The following is a 21,933-nucleotide window of genomic DNA, read 5'->3' on the forward strand; positions in this document are numbered from 1 at the left end:
AATACATACTCGCCTATGCCGACTACATCGGTATCATAGGTCGGTCACCGGAAGTAGTAACTGCAGCCATTGAAAGAAATGAAAGAGAATCAGTGAAAATGGGTCTGGCAGTAAATGGAGATAAGACGAAAGGAATGGTTTCAATTTCCAAAACGTCTGGTACAACCGATCAGATAAGAAAATGGAGAAAGTTGAGAACCGCAACATTGAGATAGTTAGCAACTTTATATACCCGTAAACGGTCTTGAAATGAAGCGAAGAATAATTCTAGCAAACAGATCCTACTTTGGATTAAGAAAGCAGTTTAGAAACAGGGCTACCTCTTAACAAACAAATATTACACTATACAAGACACTGATACTAACCGTGGTGTTATATGTTTCTGAGGTATGGATCCTTGTGAAAGCAGACGAGGCAGTAATTGGAGTGTTTGAGAGAAAGATTCTTTGTAAAATATAAGAACCAGTTTGCGTTAATTGAGAACCACGAGCTGTATGACGACGCTAGCATAGTTACACATATCAAAATATAACGCTTGCGGTGGCTAGGTTATGTTGTCAGAATGGATGAAGAAGTTCCAGAAAAGAAGTCTTTTGAAGCCAAACACTGTGGTACACGCAAACCGGGACGACCAAAAGCCCGATGGAAAGATCAAGTGGTGGGAGATACCTCGAAACTTGGTGTCACAGATTATAGAAAGAGCACAGTAGATCGAGGCGCTTGAAACGCTTTTCTACTTTCGGCTAGTGGAACAATTGTTATGTCATAGGCAATTAAAGTAAAAATGTCTGCTAATTCAGCCAAAAAAATATCCCGATTTAAATTCTTGAGCTCTTGGAAGCCACAATTTTTGTCCGATTTGGCTGAGATTTTGTAAGTGGAGTTCTGTTACGACTTCAAACAATTGTGTACAACCAAGTACGGTTCAAATCGGTCTATAACCTAAAATAGCTCCCATATAAACCGATGTCCTGATTCGAGTTCTTCAGCCCTTAGATGTTGCAATTTTATCCGATTTGGCTGAAATTTTTCATATAGTATGCTGTTATGATTTTCAAATACTATGTCCAGTAGGGTTCAAACCGGTCTATGACTTAGTATAGCTTCCATATAATCCGATCTCTCGATTTAATGTCTTGAGTCCTTACAAGCCATAATTTTTGTCCGATTTGACTGAAATTTTGCATGTGGTGTTCCGTTATGTCTTCCAACAGCTGTGTTAAGTACGGTCTGAATCGGTTTATATCCGGATATAGCTCCTATATAAACCGATCTCCCGAATGGACTTCTTGAGTCCATACAAGCCGCAATTTTTGTCCGATTTGGGTGAACAACAACTGTGTCAAATACCGCCTAAATCAGTCTATAACCTCATATAGCTCTCATGTAATCCAGTTTCTCTATCATACAATACTTGTTCGGTTCCTAGAAGCTTTAAGTTTTGCTGGTTGCTGGACAGAAGTTTGGTATGTAGTACCCTTCACCTAAATTTATTTTGTATACATTTTTAGCAGAATCCGTGGTGGTGGCTTTCCAAGATTCGGCCCTACCGAACTTAGTACGCTTTTACTGTTTCAAGTAGAGACGAAGGTTATTGAATTTGGAAAAAACGGTTCTGATTTGGATATGGCTTCCATATTCTCGTCATTACAGGTGAATTTAATAGAAATCGATTTGATTTAGATATAGCTCTCTTATAAAGGGTAATTTTTTAATAGCAATAGGAAAGTTTTTCACGAATAACACATAAGACTCAGAAAAAGCATGGTTTTTATTTTAATCGTTCATATAATTTAATATTTGCACATAATTTCGTGAAAATGTTGACCGTGACTGCGCCTTAAATGATCCATCCGCTCAGTCCAATGTTTGCTTATTCTTTCAAACATTTCGCCCGGTATCTCACGAATAAACACTTCAGTGTTTTCTTCCAATGCATCAATTGAAGCGGGCTTGTCTGTATAGACATGATCTTTAACATATACCAAAAAAAAATAGTCTAATGGTGTTAAATCACACGATCTAGGCAGCCAATTGACCATTCCGGAACATGAAATAAACTGTTCACCGAAATCGCCTCTTAATAAGGCCATTGTTACGCTTGCTGTGTGGCATGTGGCACCGTCTTGATGAAACCACATGTCATGCAAGTCAAGCTCTTACATTTTGGGCAAAAAAAGTTGGATATCATCTCACGGTAGCGCTCACCATTCACCATTGGAGGCCACCGTAGCGCAACGGTTAGCATGTCCGCCTTAGACGCTGAACGCCTGGGTTCGAATACTGGCAAGATCATCAGAAAAAATTTTCCGCGGTGGTTTTCCCTCCTAATGCTGGCAACATTTGTGAGGTACTATGCCATGTAAAACTTCTCTCCAAAGAGGTGTCGCACTGCATCACGCCTTTCGGATTCGGCTATAAAAAGGAGGCCCCTTATTTGAGCTTGAATCGGACTGCATTCATTGATATGTGAGAAGTTTGCCCCTGTTACTTAGCGGAATGTTCATGGGCAAATTTTGCAAAATTTGCATTTTACTCACCATTCACAGTAACGTTAGGACTCGCATCATCTTTGAAGAAGTACGGTCCAATAATGCCACCAGCCCATAAACCGCACCAAACTGTGACCTTTTCTGGATGCATTGATAGCTCTTGCAATACTTCTGGATGATTTTCACTCAAAGTCGACAATTCTGCTTATTTACGTACCCATTGAGCCGAAAATGAGCTTCGTCGTTAAAACGGAAGAAGCGGCCGATGAACTTTCATACCAGTAAGCGTTTTTCGTTTGTATGATGATTCATGGTTAAATTATAGACCAAACTGAAGATGTTTGACGGTGAAACAAAACACGAAACGTGCGTGAGCTGTTTAAACCAGTGTTGCCAAAAAGACAATAGCTAAAAAACCACCCTTTATGAAAAGTTTGAAAATTAATCCTCACAGCCCATTAGTGGTTTTGTGAATGGTAATTATCAACAATTTCCCACTAAATCGAAAACTTTATGGAAACTGTAATTAGTCACATTTAGCTTTTAATGACATCGTATCGTATACCATTTTATTTCCTGCTACAATACAGTTTACACTTGCTTTACAGCTGACATTGGATTTGAAAATTTATTCTCAGTTATGTTGCCTTTTAGTACTAACTTGAATAAATTATCATCTGATTATTTATTTATCATCATCTGGTTTAAATTCCCTTGTCAACCGTCAACTGGTCTCGATATCCAGTGTATGAAATTTTCATGAAAACCCAAATCACAAAATCAAAATCAACCCAATTCACAAATATCCCTCTAGCCTCACACCTAAATGGGATTAAATTTAATGGCTATGATTAGCAATAGCCCCAGGTTGTATGTATGGGTGTGTTTGCAATGTGAACTTTAAAATGGATTGTTGAATGAATATATGTGTGTAGGTGTATACTATTTTCATTAACTAAACGCCTGCACGCCTGTCATATTCTTCTCTATTTATGTCATCTGTTGAAAACAAATGCATTTGCCATGAGGACTGAACAAAAAGGGTTGTAATAGGCTGCAATGCCGAAACAACTACCATGCCATTAAGAAATGATCACATTATTGCGATATTAGTTCAAATTGGACGAACATATATACATGGGAGTTTTGTTTATCTGAACCGATTTCGACCAAAATACGGAGGTATTGTGTGAGTTGGATAGGAGAGGCTTGTGCAAAACGTTAAGAAGATTGGTTTATAAATGCGTTTGGTTAGACTCCAGAAGAAAAAATTGGGCAATACACATATAATGGAGCTCTATCAAAATCTGGACGGATTTCGATGACATTCACCAATTTAAATGAGTCATAAGAGTCCAATTTGGGATGATCGATCGGGTGAAAATTCCAACTAGTACTTCTAAAAAATTGAAATACAGACAGAAAGATAGACGGAAATGGCTAAATTGTATCGGAAATTGATTTTGAATCGATTCATATACTTATCTATTAATAACCAGTAAGGAAAGGTAAAAGTCGGGTGGGGCCGAATTAATAAAACCCTACACTATAGGTACAAAGTGGGAGCTATATCTAATTCCGAACCAATTTTGATGGACCTCGACGGATGTTTTCAGTTGGGTTATTAAACAATCCACATCAAATTTCGAGTAAATATGTTGAAAATGTAATAAATACGGTGGATAAATGATAAAATCTTTGCAAATCTGACGAACACATATATGTGAGCTATATCTAAATCTGAACCGATTTCGAGCAAACTTCTTCGATATAGTGAAAGTCCTCGAGGAAAGCGTTCTACAAAGTTTTGGCAAGATTAGTCCATAAATGCGCTTGCAGTGGCTCTAGGAGTGAAAATCGGGCGATATATATATGAGAACTATATCTAAATCTGAATCGGTTTCTATTTAATTCACTCGTAATGTAGATAGTCAAGAGAAAATCTTTCCTGCCAAATTTCGAGAGAATCGGTTAACAAATGAAAATTTTATTGCATTATTACTGCAAATCGGATGAACATATATATATATGGGAGCTATATCTAAATCTGAGCCGTTTTTTTCCGATTTCAATAGGCTTAGTTTCTAGGCAAAAAAACATGCCTGTACCAAATTTGAAGACGATCGGATGAAAACTGTAACCTGTATTTACATTAAACAAATTAACATGGACAGACGGACAGACAGACAGACGGACATAGCTAAACCGAATCAGAAATTGATTGTAAGTCAATCGGTATACTTATCAATGAGTCTATCTCTCATCCTTCTGGGTGTCGCAAACAAATGCACTAAGTTATAATACCCTGTGCTACAGTAGTGGTGTTGGGTATAAATATGCCATTTGAGAACGGATAGAGATAACTCTTTGAAATTTGAAATGATTAAAGCTGTTAACGAGATCATGAGCAAAATTTCAAGGCCCTAGGTGTACCGTGCGCCTCTTGGTAAGCCCATAAAGTTGTTCACTTCGGCATTTCTACAAATGAAGATTGAGATACCGCTTTACATGGGGGCTATATCATGTTATAGACTGATTTGGACCATTTTTGCAAAATTTCTGCAAAATCGGACAAAAATTGCGGGTTGTAAGGGATCAAGACGTTGATCGAAGGTTTATAATTACGGAATTTATGGTAAAGGAATCCTTGAGGAGCTTCAAACCATTTAAGTCACCCGGACCTGATGGAATATTTCCGGCGTTACTACAGAAAGAGGCAGACTATCTGGCGCCTCATCTGGCCAATATGTTCACAGCGTGCCTAGGACTTGCGGAAGCCTATCAGGAAGCAAGGGTGGTGTTTATACCCAAGCCTGGCAAGGCAAGTTATGCGACAACAAACGCTTACAGACCCATAAGCCATACGTCCTTTCTACTCAAAACCTTGGAACGTATTGTGGACACCATGATAAAGAGTATGACATCCAGCGAACTGCTCAAATATAAACAGCATGTCTTTGTCAAGGGAAGGTCGGTGGAGACTGCCTTGCACGAGGTTGTGCATAAAATAGAAGAATTCTTCGATGCCAAAACGTACACATTGACGGTATGCATTGACATCGAGGGGGCTTTTAACAATGTGCGGACCGACACACTGATCCAATCAGTTCCGGGTGGACCCGGTCCTTAAAGACTGGATAAACTGTATGCTAATGAATTGTATGTCCCATGACATATACATAAGGCACGCAACAGAGGTGCATTTTATCGCCACTCCTATGGGTGACCACCATAAATGACCTATTACCAATGTTGACTGAGGAGGGATTTGAACACGTCTGCCACGCAGACGATGTTATTATACTTCTAAGGTCTAAGGATCCGAACGAGCTATGCAGAAGGGCCGAAAGGGTCTTGCATATGTCATGTGACTGGGCTAGACCCAGAGGTCTCAATGCTAACCCAGAGAAGACAAAAATATGTCTGTTCACGAGGAAGACGAAGGTGGGCGAATTTAACGCACCACGTTTCCTCAATAAGAATGATTTCGATATCTGATAAGATCAAATACTTAGGTGTGATCTTGGACACGAAACTGAATTGGAAGTGTCACATTCAGGAGCGTACTGAGAAGGCTCATAGATGTTGGGCACTATGTAGACGGGCCGTAGGCTTGAAATGGGGGCTGAATCCGAGGTTAGTCCACTGGCTTTACAGGAGCGTGATTAGACCAATACTTACTTACGCCTCAGTAGTTTGGTGGACTGCTGCGGAGAAAAGGTGCAACATTTGTCTTGGCATAGGCGGAGCGATGAGGACAACGCTCACTAGGGCACTGGAGACTATTCTAGATATCCGACCCATTGACATACAGATTAAGTGTGAGGCAGCCACTGCGGCTATGAGACTTAAGGCGATGGGAGAATGGATTAAGGATGGGAGGAGCTCATACCATCGCGGTATAATCGAGGAGACGATAGGAAACCTGGAAGGAAGGAAAGCGATTTTGGATCGAATGTTTGTCTTATATTTATCTAATACATCCGCCAGTGTGTATCATGCGCGCTCTCTAAAAAGAGTGCGGACATTCCGCTAATCATGGTCCATGAAACGTTTTCGGGAGTCGGCAATATCTTCAAGTTTTTCGGGTGACGGGCTACTAACCCGACGCCCAACCTATCTTTTTATCATTCTACAGGTGAACTAGTGGCGGATGCTAAAGATAGCTACCCAGGTGATACCGCGGGGAAGTTTGTGTACATATTTGAGGTGCAAGAAGACAGTGGTAAGCCTGGAGTTTGCAAAGCCAAAACCAATCAGAACTGTTACTACGTTTCCAACATCCCCAAGTCACCCACTACACGTGGTATGGCTCTTATCAAATGAAGAATAAAAACTTATATCGTGTCTAAAGCAAGCATTTTCTGGAATATCCTACACCATTGATAACAAATAAAAGCGTGCTACGTTCGAGCGGGCCGAATCTTATATGAATTGCATTTGTCAAGTTATTTGGCCCATATCTCTTTATCGACAAGCAAAGGATAATGGAAAAGAATTGCTATGCTATTCCAGCTATATCAAGTTATGAACCTGTTGGTTTGGCTGTTGTATACAAAAGTGGAAATCATTGTGCAAAATTTCAGCCAAATTAAGCCTATAGCGGCTCAAAATATAAAATTGGGAGATCTGTTTACATATACACCATATACACGTATGTTAAAGATCATACAATAAATCGTATATTTTAGCTAAATCTGATAACAATTGCTCCCTCTAGAGGCTCAAGAAGTATAATCTGAAGTTCGGTTTATCAGGTTGTAAACCGAATTAGGCTATACTTGGCGCAGTTGATGAAGGTCAAAACAAAACATTTCATAAAAAATTTCAGCCTAATCGGATAATTATTGCGCCCTCTAGCGGCTCAAGAAGTCTAGATCCGAGATCGATTTACATGGGAGCTATATCAGGTTATGAACCGATTTAGACCATACTTGGCAGAGTTGTTGGAATTCAAAATGAAACACTTGGTGAACAATTTCGGCAAAATAGGACAAAAATTGCGCCCACTAGAGGCTCAAGAAATCGAGATACAATATTGGTTTATATAGCAGCTCTACCAAAACATGGACGGATTTGGCTCGTTTACAATTCCAATTGACCTGCTCTAATAAGACGCATTTATGCAAAATTCCAAGCACCTAGCTTTACTCCTTCGAAAGTTAGCGTGCTTTCGACAGAAAGACGGACGGACATCATGCAAAATTTCAGCCAAATAGATAATAATTGCGCCCTCTATCGGCTCAAGAAGTCAAGATCCGAAATGCTTGATATGGGAGCTATATCAGGTTGTGAACCGGTTTATATTGGAGCTAAATCAGATTGTGGACCGATTTAAACCATACTTAGCAGAGTTCTTGGAACACTTGGTGCAAAATTTCAGCAAAATCGGACAAGAATTGCGCCCACTAGAGGCTCAAGAAATCGAGATACAATATCGGTTAATATGGCAGCTCTACCAAAACATGGACCGATTTGGCTCGTTTACAATCCCAATTGACCTGCACTAATAAGAAGTATTAATGTAAAATTTCAAGCGGACAGGCGGACGGACGGATAGACGAACGGACATAGCTATATCGACAAGAATGTTAAGACGATTAACAATATATATTATACCCACCACCATAGGATGGGGGTATACTAATCTGGTCATTCCATTTGTTACACCTCGAAATATACGTCAAAGACCCCATAATATATTCTTGATCGTCTCGACGTTTTGAGTCGATCTAGCCATATTTATCCGTTCGCCTGTTGAAATTACGATATCGGTCGAACGCGTAATGATGCTTAATCTTGCATAGAAACTCAATATTGATGTAGGTCGATGGGGATTGCAAATGGGCCAATCGGTTCAGATTTAGATATATTAGCTCTCATATAAACAGATCTTCCGATTTGAATTCTTGAACCCCTGGAAAACGCACTTTTTGTCCGATTTGGCGGAAATTTTACATGTAGTGTCATGTTATGACTTATAATAACTGTGTCAAGTACGGTCCTCATGGGTCTATAACATGATATAGCTCCCATATAAACTGATCATCCGGTTTAAATTCTTGAGCCTCTGGAAAACTCAACTTTTGTCCGATTTGACTGAAATTTTGTATGTAGTGTCCTGTTATGACCTCTGACAATAGTGCCAAGTACGGTCTGATATTGCTCCCATAGAAATCGATCTTCCGACGTGACTTCAAGATCCTTTACAATCCGCAAGTTTCGCCTGATTTAGCTGAAATTTTCAATGTTATGGTCTGTTACGACATTTAACAACTCTGCTTAGTACGGTTCAAATCGGTCTATAACCTGATATAGTAGCTGCCATATAAATCGATCTCCCGTATTGACTCCTTGAGTCTTTACAAGCCGTAATTTTTGTCCGATTTGTCTGAAATTTTGCACCTAGTGTTCTGTTATGACTTACAACAATTATGGTAAGTATGGTCCAAATCGGTCTATAACCTGATATAGCTCCCATATTAACCGATCTCCCGATTTGACTTCTTGAACACTTACAAGCCGCAATGTTTGTCCCATTATGCTGAAATTTTGCATGTAGTGTTTTGTTATGACTTTCAACAATTGTGTTAAGTACGGTCCGAATCGGTCATATATAAACCGATCTCCCAATTTGACTTCTTGATCCCTTACAAGCCGCAATTCTTGTCCGATTTGGTTGAAATTTTGAATGCGGTGTTCTGTTATGACTCCCAACAAATGTGCCAAGTACAGTCTAAATCGGTCTATAACCTGATGTAGCTCCCATATTAACCGATCTCCCGATTTGACTTCTTCAACACTTACAGGCCGCAATGTTTGTCCCATTTGGCTGAAATTTGGCATGTAGTGTTTTGTTATGACTTTCAACAATTGTGTTATGTACGGTCCTAATTGGTCCATAACCTGATATAGCTCCCATTGAAACCGATCTCCCGTTTCGACTTCTTGAGTCCTTATAACCAGCAATTTTTGTCTGATTGGGCTGAAATTTTGCATGCGGTGTTCTTTTACGACTTCCAACAACTGTGCCAAAGAAAGTCTATAACCTGATATAGCTCCCATGAAAACCCGTCTCTCGATAATCCTTGTTCTGTGCCTAGATGCTTTAATTTTTGCTGGTTTGACAGAAGTTTGGTATGTATAAAAAAATTGGGCCCTTCAATCAAATTTATTTTGTATACATTTTTAGCAGGGTCCATGTTGGTGGGTTCCCAGGATACGGCCCGGCCGACCTTAGCACTCTCTTACTTGTTTGAGTCCCAGATCAATATTTCGATGTGTTGCAAACGGAATGACGAAATTAATATACCTCCAACCTATGGTGGAGGGTATAAAAATTTCTTTAAACTAAAATTGTAAAGAAAGTTTTTTATCAAACAATCCCTTAGAGGTTATCAAAGAAAAATGGGAAATTAATTTTAATGGAAAATTGGTCCAAAATGACCTTGAATAAGCTCAACATATTGCATTAAAGTGGAAGTCAACATTGTAAGGGCATGGCAGTCTAGTGTCAGTTTAATGTCAGCGTCGGATTCTTCTCAGGCACCTGACCTCAAATTATGATGTTATATTTGCCTTCTTAGATTGACAAGATTGCTTCAGCTGAACTTTTTTCTTTTAGCCAAACAAAAAAAAAAACATTTTAAGTAAAATATATTATGTATTATGTTGATTGCTGCCATTATATACACCTTGAATATAAATCACTTTTATTGAAATGACTTTAAACTCCAGGAGCCTAACCTCATGATTGTTAGCGTGTGGGTGCTGTACATGTGTGTACATAAGTGCTAACGAAATTGTTCTTCAATATTCATTGATATCATTTAATATTTATAATTGACACACATACTCTATTTTATCTTGCCCACCTGCATACCTACCTAGCTACCATACACAAACCCAGGACCTCGACAGCCAGCAACAATAACAACAACAAAACATCAAGGATACAGATTATCAATGAAACGCCTCGTCGGTGCCCGTCATCATCATGCCACGACATCAGTCAGAGTTGATTTTAATAAGTCCTTTAGCAATTTTCCACCGTGATAGAGAATCCTTGGTTGCTGCATGGCGGCGGTTTGTCAGCACATTTATGTATCATCGCTACTCCACACGGCTCGCCATAACGTGGTATGGCTCGGTGTAGCATAATGTAGTCAGTCGCGTTGACGACATCGAACTCGAAAACGACATCGTTTCCTCTGTTTAAAGAGTATGCGTGTGTCACACACACACACCTACACACACACACCCACACATAAAAACAACGTCAACGCGGAGCATTATTGAATGTGTTTTCTTCAAAACATAGGAGAGAGAAAAATGCAGCACAAAGTAACTCAGTGGGACGACGGACGAATCAACTCCGACACACTCAGACGTTTTGGAATGAAAATTGTATTTAAGTACGGAAGTCGAGCGAAAGAGACTTTTTGTTATACTCAACATCACATAAGGCTTCCAGAATTCGGTCATATTCGCGATCGCAAGTGGACAGTAACGTTTATTAGTGTGTGGCTCCTTGCCACTCATCCGCTTTCGCGCTCGAACCTCATTGTATACCAACGGAGTGGTTTCTCGCCTTCTTTTGGTGTCCTCGCAAGTGATCCGAACAGTGCCATGTATTTGAGGGAGCCTCCTTGCCAATGCGCCCGAAACTCCGCTTTTTATCAATGAAGTCCCCTCTCTCGCCTCCCCATGCCGTTCGCCAGTGAACCCGAACCGTGCCTTGTATTGGGGTGTGCCCCTCACCACAAAACCGCGTATTGTACCGCATATTAGGTACAATACGCATTTTGAAGCACATCGATCGTATTTTTTTAGCATTTCTTTGCACCAATCGACACTGGACTTTTTTTTTAAAGATTGTGGGGAATCCAACGAAAACAAACCTTTTTGTACGGCAAGGTGTTCATGCAATATCGAATAAATGCTAGTGGAAGAAATGCCCAAGGATACCTCCATCTCATCAATATTCACGCATGACATCAATGTTCTCTGGTCCTCTGGTATAACCGCAATTTTTGGAAGACCTTCACGGAATTCGAATTTGAGCAAGCGTTTTTCTTACTGATATAGGATAGTGTTTCATTGCAATATAAAGACTTAAGTTCATCAATGCACTCTTGTCGTGATAATAAGAATGCTAAGTTCAAGCGGGCCAAATCTTGGGACCCCACCACCATGGATTCTGCAAAAAATTTATAGAAAATAAATTTAGTTGAAGGTTATAATTTTATTCTACATACCAAACTTCTGTCAAACCAGCAAAAATTAAAGCTTCTTGGAACTGAACAAGGATGATCGAGAGACCGCCTTATATGGGAGCTATATCGGGTTATAGACTGATTTCGACCGCATTTGTCACAGTTGGTGGAAGTCGTAACAGAATACCGCATGAAAAATTTCAGTCGAATCAGACGAAAATTGTGGTTTGTAAGGACTCAAGAAACCAAATCAGGTTATAGACCGATTTGGACCGTACTTGGCAGAGTTGTTGGAAGTCATTACAAAACACTACATGCCCAATTTCAGCCAAATCTTTAGACGGTACTACAATTATCGGAAGTCATAACAGTAGACTATGTGCAAAATTCCAGCCAAATCGGATGAAAATTGAGGCTTCCAGGGGCTCAAGAAATCAAATCGGGAAATCGGTTTATATGGGAGCTATATCAGGTTCTTGACCGATTTGGACGGTACATTTATTGGAAGATATAAAAGAACACGTGTGCAAACTTCAGCCATATCGGACAAAAATTGCGGCTTGTAAGGACTCAAGAAGTCAAATTGGGAGATCGGTTTATATGGAAGCTATATCTTAATTGAAACTGATATGGCCCAGTTGCAATCCCCAATGACCTACATCAATATCAAGTGCAAAGTTTTAAGCGGCTAGCTTAACGCGTTCGGCCGCTTTCGTGATTTCCACAGACGGACGGGCAGGGCTAGATCGACTCAGAGCGTCGAGACGATCAATTATATATATACTTTATGGGGTCTTAGGCGAATATTTCGAGGTATTACAAACGGTTTTAAAAATGGTCACACGAAAATATTCACGAGGTGATTCTATCGTTTTGGTCAAATTAATTTTTTCAAGTCACTGTTACAAACACAAGTGATAGTCGATGACGTACGACTATCACTTGTGTTTGTTTGCTGAGTACGATTATGTTAAAAAATGTCAAACTTCCCAATGCAACACTTGGTGTTGCCTAAGTCAGAAACTTATGTAGCAGCCCTTGTACTTTTTACGACATGCGAGCTTCGTCCCCTGATCTAGCAGATCCAGTGCACTACATCTACAAGAGGTACAATCGGATGAGCACACAATACGCTTCCAGTTAGGAGACGCGTATTTGTGATCATCCACATTAGGATACAATGTTCTCCTCAAGATACTAGCATACTCGTCCCTTGATCTATCATATACAATACACTACATCTACTAAAAATACAATCGGATGAGCACAAAATACGCTTCCAGTGAGGAGACGCGTATTTGTGCTCATCCGCATTAGGGTACAATGTTCTCCTCAAGACACTAGCACACTCGTTTCAAGAAGTCAGTAAAATGTCCTCCACTCTAAAATCGCCCAGGCTATTGGCCACTGCCGGTATACCTTCCCCATGGACCATTTCCATTGTCTTGTAAAAAGCTTCTACAGTGGTACTCCTTTCTCATAATTAACAGTTGATTGTATATTCACGGATAATCAAGTTAGTGGTTATGGTGAAAAACATGGTCTACCGCATTGCAGTTTCTGGCAATTTGGAAGCGCATCTGTAGACACCTGACTTTCCGTCGCATAGTTTCCAGCTAACGAGTCCACCACTTAAGTACATTATTCACCATGCCCATCCACTCGTCCCTCTTAGCATCCTGACAATCTATGGACTGTGAAATAAAGTCCTCTAAAGACAATACTGATGCTATACCCACGGAGGTTTAAGTTAACGTGTCTATCCTTCCAGCACCTTGATCGTTCTACATTAGCTCTCGTTCGTCTTTCCCTTGCAGTGGCAATAATCTTAATTGGATTATGATCACCTATACTTAATTCGTTCTTAAGAAGAGGCTTTTTTACAACATTTTCCATGGAATGATCGATGATTTTCCATCATATTATTGGGACAAAAAGTCATGTATGTCAGAAGTATACCCTTACCACCAGTTGTGTTTGCTGCTTTCCGACGTCCAACTTTCATTCAGTGTTATATCGTTGCCCACGGCACTTTGCCCTGAAATACCGTTGATTTGAGCTCCATATTGCCATAGTCGAAAATAAAGTTCAGTTTAGGGAGTGTTCTAAGGCGTATCCCCAAACACTTGGCTCCAAAATTGGATATTAGATTCTTTTTGTACTCTTAAATACCTTTCATTTGAGTTCCATATTGTCATAATGGGTCAATGAATCTATTTAACATATTTTTAGGAAAAAAAAAACTCCAACTTGACTTTAATGCATATTTTAATGTCATATTCGTAATCTACACCCAAATTCCTTTCATTTGAGTCCCATATAGCTAGGTCGGCCAATGTGCCCATTTGGGGGTATTTGGGGGGTATATGCCATATTTGTAATCTACTGGCAAAAATTTTTTATTTGAGTCCTATATTGACATGAACATCGAATATATCTGTTTAGAAAAGTTTTGTGGTTGGGGCGGCCCGCTGGGTACTTGGACCCAAAACTTTTCATTGCGTAGTTATAATTTTCCAATTGTTGAAACACGATATTTTCCCTATCTGATTATGAATTAAAATCTGATTTTAATGACATGGTTGGGGCAGCAATTCCCTCTGCGGGTTCATAGAACATTTCCTTGGCCTCTTCAGTCTTGTTTTCGGTAGTGAGTTGTGGCCGACCTCTTATTCACCGGAGTAAATCTTAATACAACTCCACAGTCAATCTCTTCTCTTTTGTCATGGCAACTCGTTATATTTCGATGTGTTGTGACGCCTCTCCTAATTCATCGAACTTCCAACGAGTATAAGACGTCTCTATCGGACTTGTATTCTTCAAGTTCATCTGCCGGTATGTATACTGCGCCTTATCTGTAGATATTTCTGAAATTCCTGGTCTTCATAGCAAGAAATTCCCAAAATTCCGTTTCAAGTTTCAGTTCGATAGACATATTTTAAAAACTGAAGCCCTATTACACTAATCCAATAGACACAAGGAATCACGGATAGATTAGGTTAGGTTGAAAAGAGGCTGCGGATATTTATCCGGCCCATGCCACTATGAACATGCACCTAACTCAGTAATCGGCTTGTTGTGCGCTCTAAAAGCTAAAAAGTAACCTCGAAAAACGAAATTTTATGTTAGGAATTCCGTGCAGCATACAAAAACCTTAATAGTTTTCAATACCTCTCCTCTAAATTGGTTCATGTCTGGTCCTAAGTGCTGGTGTCTGTTAGCCTCATCTTCCCCACATGCCCTACACATGCTATCACTTGCCTCACCGATTTTAAATAATTGAGCTCGTAGTCCTATGTGTCCCGTTATGATACCAAAAGCTATACTCACCTCCTTCCTACATTCTTTCAGTAATAGCCTCGTCCTCTCACGATCCGGATCACCCCATAGGATTTTCGCTGTCCTACAGTCTGTTACGCTGTACCACAGTGTTACATGCGTTAGTCGCCCACGGCCTTAACTCGGACTACGTCGACCCGAAAGGCTTCGGGTTAACGGAGTTATTGGTGACAGTCCTCTTGCTTTCACTGGCAAATCGTCTGCAATTTCATTCCCCCTTAATCCATAATGGCGTGGCACCCATCCTCAGAGAAGCCTTTTATGTCCTTTTTACCCTCGAAGACTTTATCGTCCTGGTTGTTATTGCCCTTAGTCCCTGGGTTCTTAATGTAGACCCCCAGGCCCATTCTGTCCTCTAGCTTTGATCCATCCGTGTAACATGATCTTTAAGATGGCAATACTAGGGATCCGTCAGTCCAAGACTGTGCCGCTGGTAGCCGTGTCTCACACTCGACCTCAAGTATCGTCTCAGGTATCCGATCGGAAACCTCTTCCATTCGTTCCAGGTTTCGTCATCTTAAATCCATTGTATCATCGCCTTAAGTCTCATAGCTGTTTCACATTAATCTGTATGTCAATGGGTCGGATATCTAGAATAGTCTCCAGTGCCCTATAGGGCGTTGTTCTCATCGCTCCGCCTATGGCAAGACAATATCCGCTAAACTACTGGTCATCCATGGCTCCCGAATATGAATCTTGCCCTTGCTGATTTTTTCCATCAAAACGTAAGTAGTTGTCTCGCTCCGATGCAGGTATATCTGGATGACCTCAATCATTGATCCTCCATTAGATGGGCTTTTTGGGAGTGGGTGATGGTCTCATCGTCTACTCCCAGATCTTTAGGCTGCATTGAGGGTCCCGTTACTGCACTGTCTGATGTTTTAATATTAGAATCTTTTTCCTATCCTAGTCTTCCGAATCTTGAGAAAGTCGATAATGGTTCCCTGTTCGTTATTCTGTATTGAGTCTACCGTCCCTGCACTGCCTGAAATTCCAGTATTAGGATACTAGTCTTCCATATCTTTAGTAAATGGGCTTCTTGGGAGTAGGTTATCATTTCGTCGCCAGCTCCCACATCGTTAGGCTGTATTGAGTTCCCTGTCATTGTACTGTCTGATGTGTCAGTTTTAGAAGCTATATTTATCCTAGTCTTCCTAATCTTGAAAGAGTCGTTGATGGTTCCGTCGTTGGGTGCCTGTTCGTTAGGCTGTGTTGAGTCTCTCGCCCCTGCACTGCCTGATGTTTTAGTATTAGGGTCTTTGCTTATCTTAGTCTTTCCAATATTGAGAGAGTTGTTGATTGTCTCGTCGACGATCCCTGTCCGTTAGGCGGTATTGAGTGTCCCGCCACTGCACCGCCTGATGACTCAATATGAGGATATTTGCCTTTCCTAGTCACGGGTAAGTCGCCCAAAATTTTTACAGGTATTCGTACAAAGTTCTAAGGCTCTTCTCTTTCGTGGTATAAATCGCAAGAAATTCCCAAAATTCCGTTTCAAGTTTCAGTTCGATAGACTTGTTTTAAAAACTGAAGAGCTGTTCCCTGTTACATCCCGGGAATCGCGGATAAATCACCCTAAATTTTTTCAGGTATTCTTCATTTACAAACAAATGCACCAAGTTCTAAAGCTCTTCCCCACCGTAGGGTCAGTAGCGTAAAGGCGAAAGACAGCCATCCACGCGGGTGACTGTTATTTGATAGAGGTGGTAAAGGCAGTTAGTTGGTAAAGTACACTTGCCAGTTTGCTGTATACATGACGGTATAGCTCGCTGGCTGCTTGATTTGCTTTCACAGGCCATGGTAGTGCGGCAGCGTTATGAGGGTCTCTTTTTGTGTTTAGCTTTGCTTGCTTAGTGAGTGCCGTAGCCTTTTAACCCTCAAGGGAAAAGTGAGTAGCGACCCCACCGCACCACAGCACATGACGAGGCGGAGGACAAACAACTTCACACTCTAGCAATAAGCGAACACAACGTTGTTTGTCGTTTGAAATTTTAATGATGTTGAAAATTTCAACATTAAATATTGTTAATGTTTAAATTTTAATTACATTCGAAAATTTCCCGTAAATACTTTTCGTTGTTGTTACGCTCTGCGATGGCATGCATAGTCCTCTGGCTGCTTGCTTGATTTGCGCGCGTAATTATTTGTGGCTGGGGAAAAGGGCGTTGCTGCAAAGCTAGGATGATAATAATGTGCGTCATGAGATCCATTTTGACATCTAATTTTTATGTAAACGGTTTTGTGAATAATTGACAGCATGTTGTTGTGAAAGGATTGCTTTGGGTAAAAGGGAAACCTGTTAAAGAAATCGAATCAGTTTTAATCATTGTTCGTAAAGTTAACCAATTTCTAGACTCTACAAAAAGTTAAGGTTTTTGTTTTAAATTTTGATTATAATTTTTTAGATAATAACAATGTTTTGGCCAAAACTCACTCCACTCCGACATTGTTTATTGTAAAGAAGTGTAATTTTTCCAAAGTTTACTTACCAAATTTCAGTGTACCTCACGCACTAATGAACTTAGTGGGCTAAATCAGATGCAAATGGAGGCGCATAAGGTTCACGAAATTAAGTTAGGGGATCGATTCATAAGTGAACATATCTGGGCAGTATTTGGAGAAGGTGGTGCAGGTCATAAATGTACTACGTATACCAAATTTTAACCGAATCGGATAAAAATTACTGTTCCTGGGGCTCATGAATTCTAGTCGAAGGACCATTTTGTATGGGAGGTACATTTGAATCCATTCAGATATGGCCCATTTGCAATCCCCAGCCACCAATAACATCAATAAGAGGTATATGGGGATATTTTCATTGGTTCGTTATTTCGAAAGATAGTAAGAAGGACTGACATTAGTAGATCGACTCAGACAATAAGGAACATATAAATTTTATAGGGCCCCAGATCAGTTTTACGAGGAGATACAAACTCCCCATCATATGATGTTTGGTAGAAAAATAGTAAGTTTTTCATTATTAACGCCAGTAGGAGGTCGGCGATTGCAATTTCCACATAAGTTGCCCCTGCAGATGATCATATACCCGACATTGTCGAGAGAAAAGTGATTTTAGGCAGTTCGCAATTTCATCGCACCTATTAGGTCAGACTGAACCGAATCATCCTGGTATAGGTTAGTTTAGGTTAGGATTAAGCGGCAGTCTACCATTAGACTCTCCTAAACGTTTTCGTCCATTGTGATACCACAGGAACAGAAGAAGGAAGATGCCTTCCAGTTCCTACCATTGAACCATCCAGATTGCTTTAAAAAGACCAACAACCTGTGAACGTTCACATCCGCAAAATCAACCTATCTGTCTCAAAGAAATGAGAACCTAAAGTGGAACTCATTTTGACTGCCAGTGCGGGACACACACAGAAGATGTTCTATAGTCTCTTCTTCTTCGATGTCCTCTCAGCTTCCGCAAAAGTTGTTACTGGCAACTGCAAAAGTCGTTCAGTCTGTCAGCATGTTTACCGATGAGACAGTGATCTGTCATGACGAACACAATGATTAAGACGTCTGTTCTAGTGACAGCAAAGCGGTAGACCTCTTCAAGTCTAGTTAAGGCCACATAGTGGTCCTCTATGGGGCCATCTATTGGGTTGCTCAAAAAGTAATTGCGGATTTTTCATATTGTCGGCGTTGACAAATTTTTTCACAGCTTGTGACTCTGTAATTGCATTCTTTCTTCTGTCAGTTATCAGCTGTTACTTTTAGATTGCTTTAGAAAAAAAGTGTAAAAAAAGTATATTTGATTAAAGTTCATTCAAAGTTTTATTAAAAATGCATTTACTTTCTTTTAAAAAATCCGCAATTACTTTTTGGGCAACCCAATATAATTCGTTGCCTTTCGGGCCTGATCCTGCTAACTTAGCTTACATGTCACTAGAGGCATTTCAACAGATTTCAGTTTCCCTGGAATGTGTAGAGTAGTTCCTAGTCTCGCAAGCTCGTCCGCTTTAGAATTCCCTGGGATATCTCTGTGGCCCGGCATCCAGAACAGGTGAATTATAAATTTTTCAACCATCTGCAACTGTCGAAGGCGGTTTTTGTCTTCAGACATACATTCTCCAGGGGTTTAATAGCTGCCTGGCTGTCTGAGACGATTCGTATGCCAATCGTCGTTATGAAATTATATTTTAGCCATTCCACCACTTCCTTAATTTCAAGGATCTCCGCTTGATCACACTGCAGTGGTCAGCTTACCTTTTCGACATGACCAGTTGTAGATCTTTAGAGTACACCCCTAAGCCCATCTGGTCGTCTAGTTTGGAACCATCCGCATAGAAGTCTATATAACTTCCATTACCAGGGATGTCGTAGCTCCAATCGGTTCTATCAGGAAATGGCTCAGACAGGGTGTAATCCACACTGCCTGGAACATCGGACATTGTATCAAGGATAACACAGTGTCCGTAACCGCCACATGACCAGAGAGAAAGCTCCCATAGCCTCACGGTAGTCGTCGCAGCAATTTATCTACCCAAAATGTCCAGGGGCATTAGATGTAGCATAAGATTCAATGCATCAGAAGGTGTCGTCTTCAGTGTGGCTGTTATGCACAAACAAGCCATCCTATGGATCCGCTTAACTATTGAACAGTAGGTGGACTTTTGAAGCGCCGTCCACCAGATCACAACACCATAAAGCATTAAAGGTCTGACAACTGCAGTATATACCCAGTGCATGACGCACGTTAGAGAAGGAATATCTTGCTTCTTGACTAGATCCAGTGCTGCGCCTAGCCAGATCTCATCAATCCTTTATAGGTCGCAACGATTCATTTCCATTGAGCGTTGATCTCCGAAGGCAATTAGTTTGTATCGGTCCCGATACCAGCCTGCATCGTCACAAACTGGAGGAGAGCCAGGAAATTCCGCAAGAACATCGGAGTATACTGATGGCAGTTCATTGACTTTCTTACTCTATTATTCTAACCTCTTAAAGAGCGTGTTGGTTTGCCAGGGAGGGCTGAAGTCCTATGCAAAATATAGGCATGAGAAGATAGAATACGTTCAGCCTTGTCCTTAAGACTCGATCGGGGTGTCTTCGTCAAAAGCCTCTGCTGACCAGTCGCAGCCGATCCACCAGTCGAGGTTTCAGTAGCAGACAACATACCACGGCTTGATACTACCACCGCGTAGCTGTTGGTCTTTGGAGTCCATTCTAAACCTACTCCCCGGCTCTAAATCTGCCGCAGGCGTTCGGCGTCGTAGGCAGAAATGCTTACCTCTGCGCCACGGTCGTCTGCCATAGGAGAAGGCATCGTAATCCAAAACGGATAAGAATTGCGCTCTCTAGGGACTTAAGATGTGTAATCGAGAGATTGGTTTATATGGGAGCTATATCTTAATCTTGACCGATTTTGCTCATTTGCAATCCCAACCGACCTACTTTAGCAAGAAGTATTTGTGAAAAATTTCAAGTGGTTAGATGTACTACTTCGACCTCGGCACGGGATAACTATGAGCACCACACAGGCTGAAACTTTGTGCTCCGATTTGTGTGGTGCTCGTAGTTATCAAGAGAAGCTTAGCTACGGACAATTAGCGTTATCGAGCGGAGTGTCTCAGTGAGAGGACGGACGGCACCGGCTCATGCCTAAATACTGAGTGTCTATGATGCTCGATATGATAAGGCGAGTTATTGGCGCCTTTAAATTACCCATGGCCATCATGTTCCCGGGTGATCGGTCCAAAGGACCGGAACAAGCTTGCTAACCTATAGGAGCTAGACGAGGATCGCCACTTCCACATATAGACATATGGTTACAACTACTTCGACTGTCAGTGTGCTTTCTAGAAGATATTTCGAGGTATTGCAAACAGAGTGACTAGAATAGTATATCCCCATTTATGGTGGTGAATATAAAAACCATTTTAACAAAAACTGCAAAGCCCATCTTTAAAGCCTACACCAACGCTAAGAAGAAGAAGCGCTAGACGCAGTGTCATAAAATTGTGCACAAGTCAGTTTTTCGGTCGAAGGACGAACGACATCGATTTTGAAAAAAATCAAATCAGATCTAGATATAACTCCCCCATATATCTTTCTGCTGATATGACCTTTTAAGGCCGTAGTAGCCACATTTTTGGTCCGATCTTTACAAATATTTTATTTAACGTCCAAATACGTGTGCTTGGATTGACTGAACTCTGGTATTGCCATCTGGAGATCATGCTATACAGATGGATCAAAGCTAAATGATAGAGTGAGCCTGGGACCTGCATTGAGAACCAATAGACTGAATCTGTTTTCGAAAGATGTTCACACTCAACGTCCTCACGTGAACGCCACATCACCCCTCTAGATCACCCGGATCTCTGCCTGCAGGATCGTATTATGGTCAGGCAGAGATACAGGTGATCAAGTGAGACCCAGGTGATCAAATGAGATCCAGGTGATCAAGTGGGGTGATGTGGCGTTCACGCGAGGACGTTGAGTGTGAACATCTTTACGGACAGTAAACTGACCATCAGGGCAATAGCAACCAGGACGGTAAGGTCACGAACAGTTTTGAAGCATAAGAAGGAGATTAACACCTTCTCTGAGAATTGCGTAGTCATAGCAGAGTAAAGGAGAATGAAAGAGCGGACGATTTGGCAGAGAAGGCCAGAGGACTGATGTCAATAAACTTGGTTAACTCGAAGCCTTTGGGGTCGACACCGCCCGAGTTAAGGGCGTGGTCGATGAACCTGCGGGTTATACTGAACAGTGAAACGGTCGGTAGGACGGCGATCGTATTATGGTCAGGCAGAGATCCAGGTGATCAAGTTGGATGATGTGACGTTCACGCGAGGACGTTGAGTGTGAACTTCTTTACGGACAGTAAACTGATCATCAGGGCAATAACAGCCAGGACGGTAAAGTCAATAACAGTT

The sequence above is a fragment of the Stomoxys calcitrans genome, chromosome 4 (assembly GCF_963082655.1).
Source record: "Stomoxys calcitrans chromosome 4, idStoCalc2.1, whole genome shotgun sequence".
Lineage (NCBI taxonomy): Eukaryota > Metazoa > Arthropoda > Insecta > Diptera > Muscidae > Stomoxys > Stomoxys calcitrans.